This window comes from Ailuropoda melanoleuca, unplaced genomic scaffold (genome assembly GCF_002007445.2).
Source record: "Ailuropoda melanoleuca isolate Jingjing unplaced genomic scaffold, ASM200744v2 unplaced-scaffold3780, whole genome shotgun sequence".
Taxonomy (NCBI): Eukaryota; Metazoa; Chordata; class Mammalia; order Carnivora; family Ursidae; genus Ailuropoda; species Ailuropoda melanoleuca.
The window spans coordinates 8309-19219 of NW_023209170.1; the positions used below are offsets into that span (position 1 = coordinate 8309).

At 37.2% G+C, this 10911-nt stretch overlaps 1 long non-coding RNA gene across 1 annotated transcript; it reads right to left on the minus strand.

Moving 5' to 3' along the window:
- Positions 1-5804: 5804 nt before the first annotated feature.
- LOC117798922 lies at positions 5805-9804 on the minus strand. The gene is made up of 3 exons (XR_004622925.1): positions 9402-9804; positions 6279-6283; positions 5805-5815 (listed from the first exon to the last, which is right to left on the minus strand). It is a non-coding gene; the product is annotated as an uncharacterized LOC117798922 (long non-coding RNA).
- Positions 9805-10911: the final 1107 nt, after the last annotated feature.

Consider the following 10911-nt stretch of genomic DNA (forward strand, 5'->3'; position numbering starts at 1 on the left):
AATTCTTATGTATCCTTCAGTGAGAGTTCATGCATACCTCCCTCCCTCCTCCTTTCTATTTCTTTCTTAAAAGACCATCCAATGCAGCCAAATAACATGGAGTTGGCACCAATTAATCACCTATTATTAATGGTATGGAGTATACTACTGGAAAAATTGTGCTGGTTCTATAGCTGTCCCCATCTCTACCATGCTCCAATTCTGACCTGCCTAATCCTATTCATTCTTCTTGGACTTAAAGTTCCTCCCAGAGCACACAATCTAAATGGATCCCATCCTGGGACACCTGGATGGCTCAGTCCATTGAGCATCAGACTCATGATTTTGGCTCAGGTCATCATCTCATGGGTTGTGGAATCGAGCCCCGCACTGGGCCCCACAATTAGTGGGGAGTCTGCTTGAGATTCTCTCTCCCGCTGCCCTTCCCCCCACGTGCTCGCTCTCTAAAATAAATAAATTCTAAAAGAAATAAAATAAAAATAAATTGATCCCATTCCTATGGTTGTTAAATCATAGTAGCTGCTATTTTTCATGTAACTAACCCAATTTGTAATTATATATTTATATGTTTATTTGTTGTATTGACTTTCACTAGTATCTGTGCTCCATAGGAGCAGAGATAATTTCTATAGGACTCATCACTGCATTCTTAGCAACGAGAATGTGTGGTGTCTAGTACACAATAAGTGCTCAATAAATTAGTGAATAAATGAGTACAAAGATAACATCATTCATTCACTTATTTATATACTAATTTATTGAGTATATTGTGTACATATAATTGTACAGCCCAGCAGTATCTACACAAAGTATCTACATAAAGCAGAAGTTCAATAAACCTTGACTAAATTTTACAGAACAGAATACAACTTTACCTCCTCTTCCAGAAGGCTTTAGGGTTCAGGTCAGTGAGTTTTCAACATGCCTCTACTTTAAGGACAGAGATGTTCTCAGATACCATGTAGAATTACTCACCTATAGATGTCTATACATATATGTTAGATATGTCTACTGTCCTTTTATCATGGACATTACTAATCCTCACACATCTTTTCTCCACTTTGAGCACAATTTTTAAATTACCATTGTTTTCTTCCTACTTTGCTCTACTTCCTTTTTATTTCCCTTCTACTTCTTGGCGTTGGTACCAATGGGCCAAGGAATTTATCCAACTTCATTACATCTTTGGTTCCTCCCCTAGCATACACACGAGGAACTTCTTCAGGGCCTTCCCTGAAGTATGTCTTCAACAGGTAAGTTTGACAGAAGTTCAAACTCCAGATAAGGGGTATTTACCCCTTTCAATCACTTCATTAAAAAGCTAATTCTATCATGTATCCAAGCAGGCCATACCTCAAGTGATTTCTAAGATCCAATAAAATAAGTGGTTTTAAACATTAAGCATTTTCTGGTATGTGATTTTATTTATGAACCGTCAAAGAAATTTTACATAACACCAATTAAACACTGACATTATTAGAACAACTGTAGCCTGCAGTACCAAACTAAATAATTAGTGAAAGCAATGATCTTCCTCACAGCAAATAACAAAGCACCTAGCATATGTCTAGCATTCTACTCTGTAGGCTCTAGTTTCAAAGACAAAATCTCTGTCTGCCAGGCAACCTGCAATACAGTGCTGGAAATGCACTTAAAACAACAATATACAAAACAAGAAACAACACTGCATTTTTGTAGCATGCTGAATGACAATGTATATGGCAAACTATTAATAAATTGAAATAGTAATAATTAACATTTGCATTACATATAATGGTACATTCTACAATTGTACCATTACACATAGAAAATCTGTCTATCCTCTGTAGCCTCATTTGCCCAGTTAGCTTTATGAGTAAAGAAAAGTTCTCCAGTAGGACAGGCCTTCTCTGTTAAAACTGCTAAGTATAAGAAAAATATTATTTCTTTAAATTTATATATATATATATTTATATTTTATTTTATTTTTTAAGTAATCTCTACACCCAACATGGGGGGTCAAACTCCCAGCCCTGAGATCTGAGATCAAGAGTTGCATACTACACCAACTAAGCCAGCCAGGTGCCCCAGGAAAAATATTTTTTTTGAAACAGAACTTCCACACTGAATTCCAGTCTCTAAAATAAAGCATTTAAACGTTTAAATATAAAAGTAAACTTGACAGGGATGTCTGGGTGGCTTAGTTGGTTAAGCATCTGCCTTCAGCTCAGGTCATGATCTCAGGGTCCTGGGATAGAGTCCCGAGCTGGGCTCCCTGCTCAGCGGTAGTCTGCTTCTCCCTCTCCCTCTGCTCCCTCCACCCAGCTTGTGCTCAGTGCTCTCTCACGTGCTCTCTCTCAAATAAATAAAATCTTTTAAAAATAAATAAATAAATAAATAAATAAACCTGACATTATGAAAGTGAGTATATCTTATGGACTTTATTATCACCAAATATGTCTAACAGAAAATAAAGTGAAGACAAGACTTTGCCATCATTGGGACTTAAGGAGATAAGAATCAGAAAGAGAACACTGAGTGTTCACCATGTGCAGCATTCTCCCAGGAACTTCATATTTACTCACTTATTCCTCTCTTATGGGCCCAACTTTCAATTATCCTCCACTGGTGAAGAGCTAAATTATGAATACATTATCCCATAAATAAAAGACCCATTTTAGCCACTAATTTTAACCTCACTATATAAGAAAATATTTGTTAATAAGCAATGTGTCAGTTGATAGCAATTTACAACAGTAAGCACAAGGAGAATCAGAGAATTTTAAGTGGGCAAAGGTGATTACACCATTGAGCCTTGGATAAAACAGAGAGCAAGCAAACTTTGCCAATGACATCCTTCATTTCCTTTTTTGCAGTTAATCTATCTCCTAATTCACCCTTCCCCACTAACCCTAACACTTCGCATCACAGAGAATGAAGATCTCTTGACTTTCTTAGATAATCAATCATAGATAATCCTTCATTTACCTCTACGTGGTATCCCAAAACTTTATTGCACCTAGAACTCATTTTTCCACACTAAGAGTAATGAGATTCCTAAACGAGTTCATAAGAGCCTGTTTAACATATGTGGTGCTGAAAAGCTGTAGGTTTTACAAAAAGTAGTAGAAGAGTAATAGGACCCTAATAACGAGACAAAACAGTAAACCAGGATACACAGGTTATCTTCTTGCCCCGAGTGGTTTGGTAGCTAGTGGAGCGTTGCATGTCCCTGCCATACACCCTCCCCACCGAATACCTAGTCTCCAACAAGACAATGCTGTCTCTTCACCCATACTCTAGTATTATTTCTCAACAAAAAAAAGGAGAGGGGGATAACTTTCACTTAATTCTCTTCCCTGGTTAATTTTTCTCTCCATAAAAAGTAAAAAGAATTTGGAGAATTACACACACACCCTGTAGAGAGAGAGGTTAAAGGTAAAGGGAAGCAACTCTTTCTTTTACCAGAGAATAATGTGAATGCTGAAGCCAAAAGACTATGGTTCAGATATACCATTTATTAGCTTTGTGACTATGAACAAGTTTCTTCACATCCCCAAGTCTCAGTTTCCTCATGTGTTAAAAAAAACGGGGGGGCGGTAGTACCAATGGCTATCTGCCCAACATCTCATTTCTCCTTCCCTTCGGGGAATTATTTCCAGCCCTACTACCTATTTTATACGACTTTGGTAAAGCTGCTCGCCCAAGACGTAGACATGTGATCCAGGATCCAACTAAGAGTACCCCAGCCCTCTGACGACAATGCTATTCCAGAAATGTGCCATGACACAGCAAGGCTAATAAAGTCCTTTCTATGAAACATGGAGGAAAGGGGCTGCTCAGCAGAAATGAAGTATGCCTGCAGCTAGCTGCCCAGTGTTTTCCATACATGAAGAATACCTATCTGCAAAAGGACAGAAAGTGGAGAAATGAGAGAAAGATTCCTGATAACAACATCTGAGTCCCTGTCTCCAGCCAATTCAGAAGCCCTCCTATCCTTCACGTATTAATACCCTTTTTTTTGCTTAAGCTGGTGTGAGTTATGTTTCTGCCCTCAACAAGGTTAAGGGCTCTATATATTAACCATTCACAGAACTGTTGCAAAACTGAACAATAAGAAAAGCGCCTGGCAACTGCAGGTACTTAATAACTGGGTCATTGTTGAAGTTGTTATTCCTGTAATCAGAAAACAGCGCCAAAGAGTGAAAGAAAAGCACTGTCAGAAACTAAAAACAAAAGGTAGGTAAGCCTAAAATAGCATTCCCAGCTGGAGGTAGCCATTTGTGGACTAAGATGGAGAAATTAAAGACTCAGGTAGAGAGAACGGATAAGGCCCACAGACATTATCAGTCTTCAAAAGAATTCACAGTGGAAGAACTAAGAAATCTTATTTCTTGCATTAAAATTCACAATAGAGTATGACTGACCTCCCAAAGTGGTTTGTATTTTTATAAGATCAGTATCTCAATGTTTAAAGAGATCTCAAAATGTACCACATGATTTTCAAACCCCCAAAACCAATCTCAAAATTTTAAGATCTCATATGACACAACTTAATTTCATATGGTTCATAATTATCGCTTTCATCATCGTTGTTTCCTAAGTTCCAACTAGGTTTACATATTAAACATATATGACAGTTTAAGGAAAGTATCCCTCAACTTATGAAACAGATAAATTCCTTAAAGTTTGACCCAGAGAGAACTGTACCATCACTATGTACAGTTGACCCTTGAACAATGCTGGGGTTAGGGATGCCAATATGGTGCACAGTCAAAAATCTGCATAACTTTGACTGCCCCAAAACGTGACTACTAATAGCCTACTGTTGACTGAAAGCCTTACCAATAACACAATCAACACCTACTTTGTATGCTATATTATATACTGTATTCATAAAATAAGGTAAGCTAGAGAAAAGGAAATGTTATTTTAAAAATCATTAGGAAGAGAAAATACATTTATACATTTATAGTACTATACTGTATCTATTGAAAAGAATTATCTTATAAAGGGACCCGTGTGGTTCAAACCATGTTGTTCAAGGATTCAACTGTAGTATGAGAAGAAATCACAAAACTAGAATATGCACCCCCTAACCACCCACTAATCAATAGGCCAAACTGAAGTATTTTGGAGAAAATGAAGACTTCACTCCATGGCACTCTGAACTCTGCTATACCCCCAAAACAGCCATCCCTCATTCAGCAGTTAGTATCTTGTGTGCAAGGCACTGTGCCAGCCTAAGCTCCACAGAATGGGCTCCATTAGCTAAACTCAAGTATCCAGTGATGAAGTTCATCATTTTTCCAACACACTGGGGCTGGGGAGGATTAAAGGAATTTTCTTAATTTTATTTTTTTCTATTTTTAAATATATTTTTTAAAAGATTTATTTGAGAGAGAGAGTGGGAGAGAGTGTGCGTGCAGGAGCAGGGGGAAGGGCAGAGGGAGAGAATCTCAAGCAGACTTCCTGGTGAGCACAGAGCCTGATGAGGGGCTCAATCCCACCACCCGTGAGATGGTGACCTGAGCCGAACCAAGAGCTGGACACTTAACCAACTGAGCCACTCATGTGCCCCAGAATTTTCTTAATTTTAAAATGTTATTCTAATTTTTTTCTCAAACTCTCTGGTCTTCCTCTACCTATTCAACTAGAATCCAGTGTGAGGTACCATCTGATTTAGCATTTAATTATATACCTAGCTACTTTGTTTTGATTCTCAGTGGTATTCTGCAAAGAGCACCTCAATTTTTACAGAAATTTGAAATCCACAATGCTAAGAGATAAGGAATCATTTAGAAGCCAGAATAGATCAAGTGTCTCAGTGAGCTAACTATATAGAGAAAAGATATAAAAATTAAAAAATAAATTTAAAATAAAAATATAAATGATAAAACAATAAAACAAGTTGTACAGGCAATCTGTGTAAGGAGTGAGTCATAAGAGAATGAAATAGTAGTAGCAAGGAAGAAGGTGATTCAAAAGAAGTAGGCTCTAAGCCAGGCTTTGACAAGGCAGACGGGCAGCCTGGTGCCAGCTTCGGACTGTGCTATGATGCTACAACTGCAGATCTCTAAGTTTTATCTGACCAGCTCATGGGTAGTTAGAAAAAGAGGTGTCACAAGAGAACTTTAACTCAGGTAACATATAACTCCCAATTTAAAGTGACTTTATAATTCTGTCTAAATGTATTGTCATATAGCATGAAAATCTCAATAAACTAGGAAACAATCAGCAAGTCCTCTAATCAATGATAGAAAACATATAAAGTCCAGGTTCTCGTCAGGAACTAGAACTAAAACTTCTCTGTTGTTCAATCCTTTTTTAAAAACTTAGTTACAAAAATAACATGCACAGAGGCTTTTCTATGTGTGGTTCTGAAGGCCATGTAATCTATTTATTCCTTTAGACATTTCTAAATTGTAATCTTATATCAGGCCAGATTAGACCACTGCTCATTCATCTCACTCCTAAACTGTCTCATACAATTGCTTTTTGTATCGTGTCATTTGCTTACACTAAGGAATATCATAAGAAAAATCAAAAAAAGCTCATTGTTATGGCTACTGGAAGAATGCTATCCAAATGCTGTCCCTCTTTACGTACATCAGGTCTCAGGAACGCGAAGAGCAATGTTTTTATCCAATGGACACTGAATCCTGTAAATGATTCATTATCCTTCTTTGTTTTGGCCATGAGGAAGTTCAAAGCAACATTTCCAGCCCTTTTCCAACAAATGAACGGACTACGTAGTTTGCATCTCCAGAAGGAAATGTTACTTCAGTTTATTACTCTCCTATCTTTATCTCTACTTTCATGGATTCTCTTTCCTGTGCTCTTGAAACTTTTTTTTTTTGTAAACTGCCTCATAACCTTTGTGGAATAAGACGGGGCACAAAGAAATAATACAAAATCTAGAATTCAAAACAAATAAGCAGAATTGGAGGGGTGTTAAAAATTTACCATGTGATACTCTTAAGAGAGGAAGAGAGAGGAAGAAAAATATTTGCAAAAAAATTGTTCTTTCCAGTCCAGAATATCTGTCAAAATTAATATATATTCAAACAATCTTCTATAATGTTGACACAGGTCTACAGCATTACACCATATCAACTGAAACTCAGAATAATGACCAAGGGTACTAACAGAGCCTACTAAACAGAATACTAAAATGTTGCAAATTTTTCTCCAGAAAACAGAAACAAGTTAGACATCATTTTAGATATATTTTAACCATCATCACCACTACATTTTCCAGTTACACCCTTTAAAAACTCAGTTTAGGATAAAAGCTCGTTATCTTACCATTACCTAGTTGATCTAAGAAATTATGGACATTCTCTAAGGTTCTATTCTGGGCCTCTCAGAAACTCAGTGGGCATTTCTACTCCCACAGTTCCAACTTCTATGTGAATGATTCCAAAATCTCTATCCCATCACAACTGGGCTGCCTAATCACAACCTCAAGTAAAATATTCAAAAATCGTGCTTAGTTATCTTTCTCTTCTTCCTCACCCCCATAAGCAACCATTTCCCAAAGAGCTCATTCTGTCCAATTCCAAGGCTTCAGTCATCTCTGGCATTCCATCTTATCAGGATTAACCATTTCTTTTGAAGTGTCTTTGTGACTGGCATTTTCTTTTTCATTTGCACTTACATCTTACTAGGTCAGGCTCTAATTATAAGTTAATCTCTCTCAGACTTCCCATTTCACCTTATATATCACTGCCTCAGCATTGTTTTTTAGCAAGTCACTTCCCTCAAACCTGCAGTAACAGCTTCCTATAACCTATTACATCAAAGTGACATCCCTTGGTCTGAACTTTCAGGGAAATCCAGGATCCGGCCCCACACTAATTACCTCACATTTCCTGTAACTATCCCTAAATCACCATTACTACACCAGGCCAAACAGGTGACTACACCTCCAAGGCCAAGTCATTCTTTACTTATTCTGCCTCCCGTCTCTACACCTGGAATGCCCTCTTCTCTATCTTAGCCAAATCTTACTAATTCTTCAGGACATGACTCTTGTCATCTCAATAATGAAACCCTCTCCTAATTATATCCCTGTGAACCTTGTCTTTATCTGATATCCTTCTGTATGCAAAATCTGTGTCAAACTGCTCAAGAGTTAATTGTCCTGTTTCATGCACATGTTCTCCAAAGGGGTCTTATCTATTCCCATAGTTTTAATTATAAACTATAAGCTGACCCCCAAATCTAAATCTCAATACTTGTCCTTCTTCACTAAACTTCAGACTCACACATCCAGCTGCCTACCTAACAGTGCCTCCTGAATGTCTAATGGGCATCTCAGACTTAACATGTTCAAAGAGAACTCTTGATTTTTCAATGAAACACACATCCTCCAATTTTACTATTTCAACCTCATTAGCCAAGTAATTATGGACATTCTCTAGGCCAAAAATCTAGAGGTGACTCGATTATTCACTTTCCCTCACATGCCACTAAAGTCCAGTAGGAAGATTTGTTGGTGTTACTCCCAAAACACAGCCCAAATCCAATCACTTCTCATCATTCCCACTCTGATTCAAGTTATAAGCATCACCTCTACCTGAACTTCTTTCAGTCTCCTAAATGATCTCTCTACTTCCACTCTTTCTCCCTTAGAGCCCATTCTTCATACAGTAACCAGGATGATCTACTCAAAGCCAAAATCACATTATATAACTCTCAGCTTAAAATTCTCCAATGGTTTCATATTACATTAGACTCAATCCAAACTCCTTATCACAGCCTAGAAGGCTCTACATAACCTGCCCCATTCTTATCTTTCTGACCTCACCTTCTGTCACCCTATAATCATCTATATTGCTTCAGCATCTCTGGTTTTCCTTCCATCCCTTGATCAGTATCAAAGGTCTTCTGCACTGGCTGTTACCCTGCCTTGCTCTTTATCCACAGCATCCTTCATGTGACCACCTTTTTTCCCATCTTTTAGGTCTCTGCTCAAATATCACCCTTTCAGGGAGGCCCTGAACTATCACAAAGTCACTCTATCCCATCGCCCAGTGGAAACAGAGATGTGCTATCCTCTCTCAAGAGAATGTAAACTTAAATTCTTTGAGAGCAGGTATCATGTACAATTTTTATATTTCCCAAGACAGTTTGCCTGGGTATGTAAGAACACCAATAAATACCTAGTGACCAACTTATAAAACACCTGTGATCTGCAAAACTATAAAAATTTCTAAAGCCAGATATAAACACAGAGAAACTCCAAAAAGCGTGATGACATGATGACTACTGTTTAGTATAAGTTCAGAACCACATGATTCTTGACTTGAGCACTTTCGTAAACTAACCAATCACTACTTTTTACGGCAACCACTTAAATTTCATGCAAATGACAACCACTAGGCAAACGATTCTAAAGGAGCAAACTGAAGTCTTACTTGATGTTATAATGTCCAGTTTTCAGTGTACATCTATCAGGAAGCTGAGCAAGTTTCTTCGAGAGCATTTTAAAATACTTTCTGCACTCCTGCACGCCTGTGCCTTGCTCATAGTCAGTAGAAGCAGAAAGTGGCAGCCCATCTCTGACACGAATGACTGACGCAGATAAAATCATAGACATTTTAACCAGAAGAGACCTAAAACAAAACAAACAATTTGGGTTAGATAAAAAATGAAAGCCAAACCTGATAAACAGTGCAAAAATGTTTAACTCACTAATAATCAAAGATTCACTAATTAAAACAATCACATACTACACTTTCCTTAACAAATTAGCTTTTAAAAAATAATAATTGTTGGGGCACCTGGGTGGCTCAGTCGGTTGAGTTACCTTGCTCTTGATTTCAGCTTAGGTCATGATCTCAGGGTCCTGAGGTCCAGCCCCATGTCAGCCTCTGCACTCAGGGTGGAGTTTGCTTGTCCCTCTCCCTCCCCCTCTGCCTCTCCTCCAGTGCACACACGCCCTCCCTCTCTAAAATAAATAAATAAAATATTTTTATAAATTAAAAAAAAAAGCAATACTTGCTTCTTTCTGGCATTCTTATAAGTATTTGCAGAATAAATACTGGACTAAACACCATTCTCAAAATAATTTGGTGATATGCAACAGAGTTTAAAAATACTGATACCATTTGACCACAAGAGCAATATAAATATATAACCCTACCCTAAGGGAAGTAATCAGATTCAGACAAAATTTTCAGTAGAAAGGCATTCTTTCACAAAAATAACCAAAAACAATCTAAACATCCAACAATAGGAGAATTGTTAAATTACAGTACACCCCTATGATGAAATATAATGAAGAAGAGTTATGTTTATGAAAAAGAATTCAATAATGTAGTAAAATGCTTACACATAAATCAGAAAAAAAGCAGGATAAAAACTGCAAATGTTATTTTCTATAAAGACAAAGAGAAGAAGGGTGGAATAAAAGGAGAAACAGATATCAGAAGGAAACATGCCAAAATTATAATAATGTTTATCTCCAAAAAATAATATTATAGGTGATTGTTATTTTATAATTTCCTAAATTTTCATAATATTCCACAGTGGGCATATATTACTTTTATAATCAGAAAAAAAAAATTATTGGAGTGTCTGTGTGGCTCAGTCAGTTAAGCATCCAACTCTTGATTTCGGCTCAGGTCATGATCTCAGGGTCTTGAGACTGAGCCCTGTGTCAGGCTCCCCACTCAGCAGAGGTCTGCTTGGGATTCTCTCTCTCCCTCTGCCCCTCCCCCACAGATGCATACTCCTCTCTCTCTAAAATAAATAAATGCATCTTTAAACAACAAAAAAATTATTTATAATAAGTCTTAAAGCTAAAGGAGGAACACTGTTTTTAATATTGTTCTCAATTTCTTTACCAGAAAATAAATCAAAATGGCTTCTTTTATTATATTCTGATCAAGCTTCACAAAAATAGATAGAAGGACTTCATAGGCT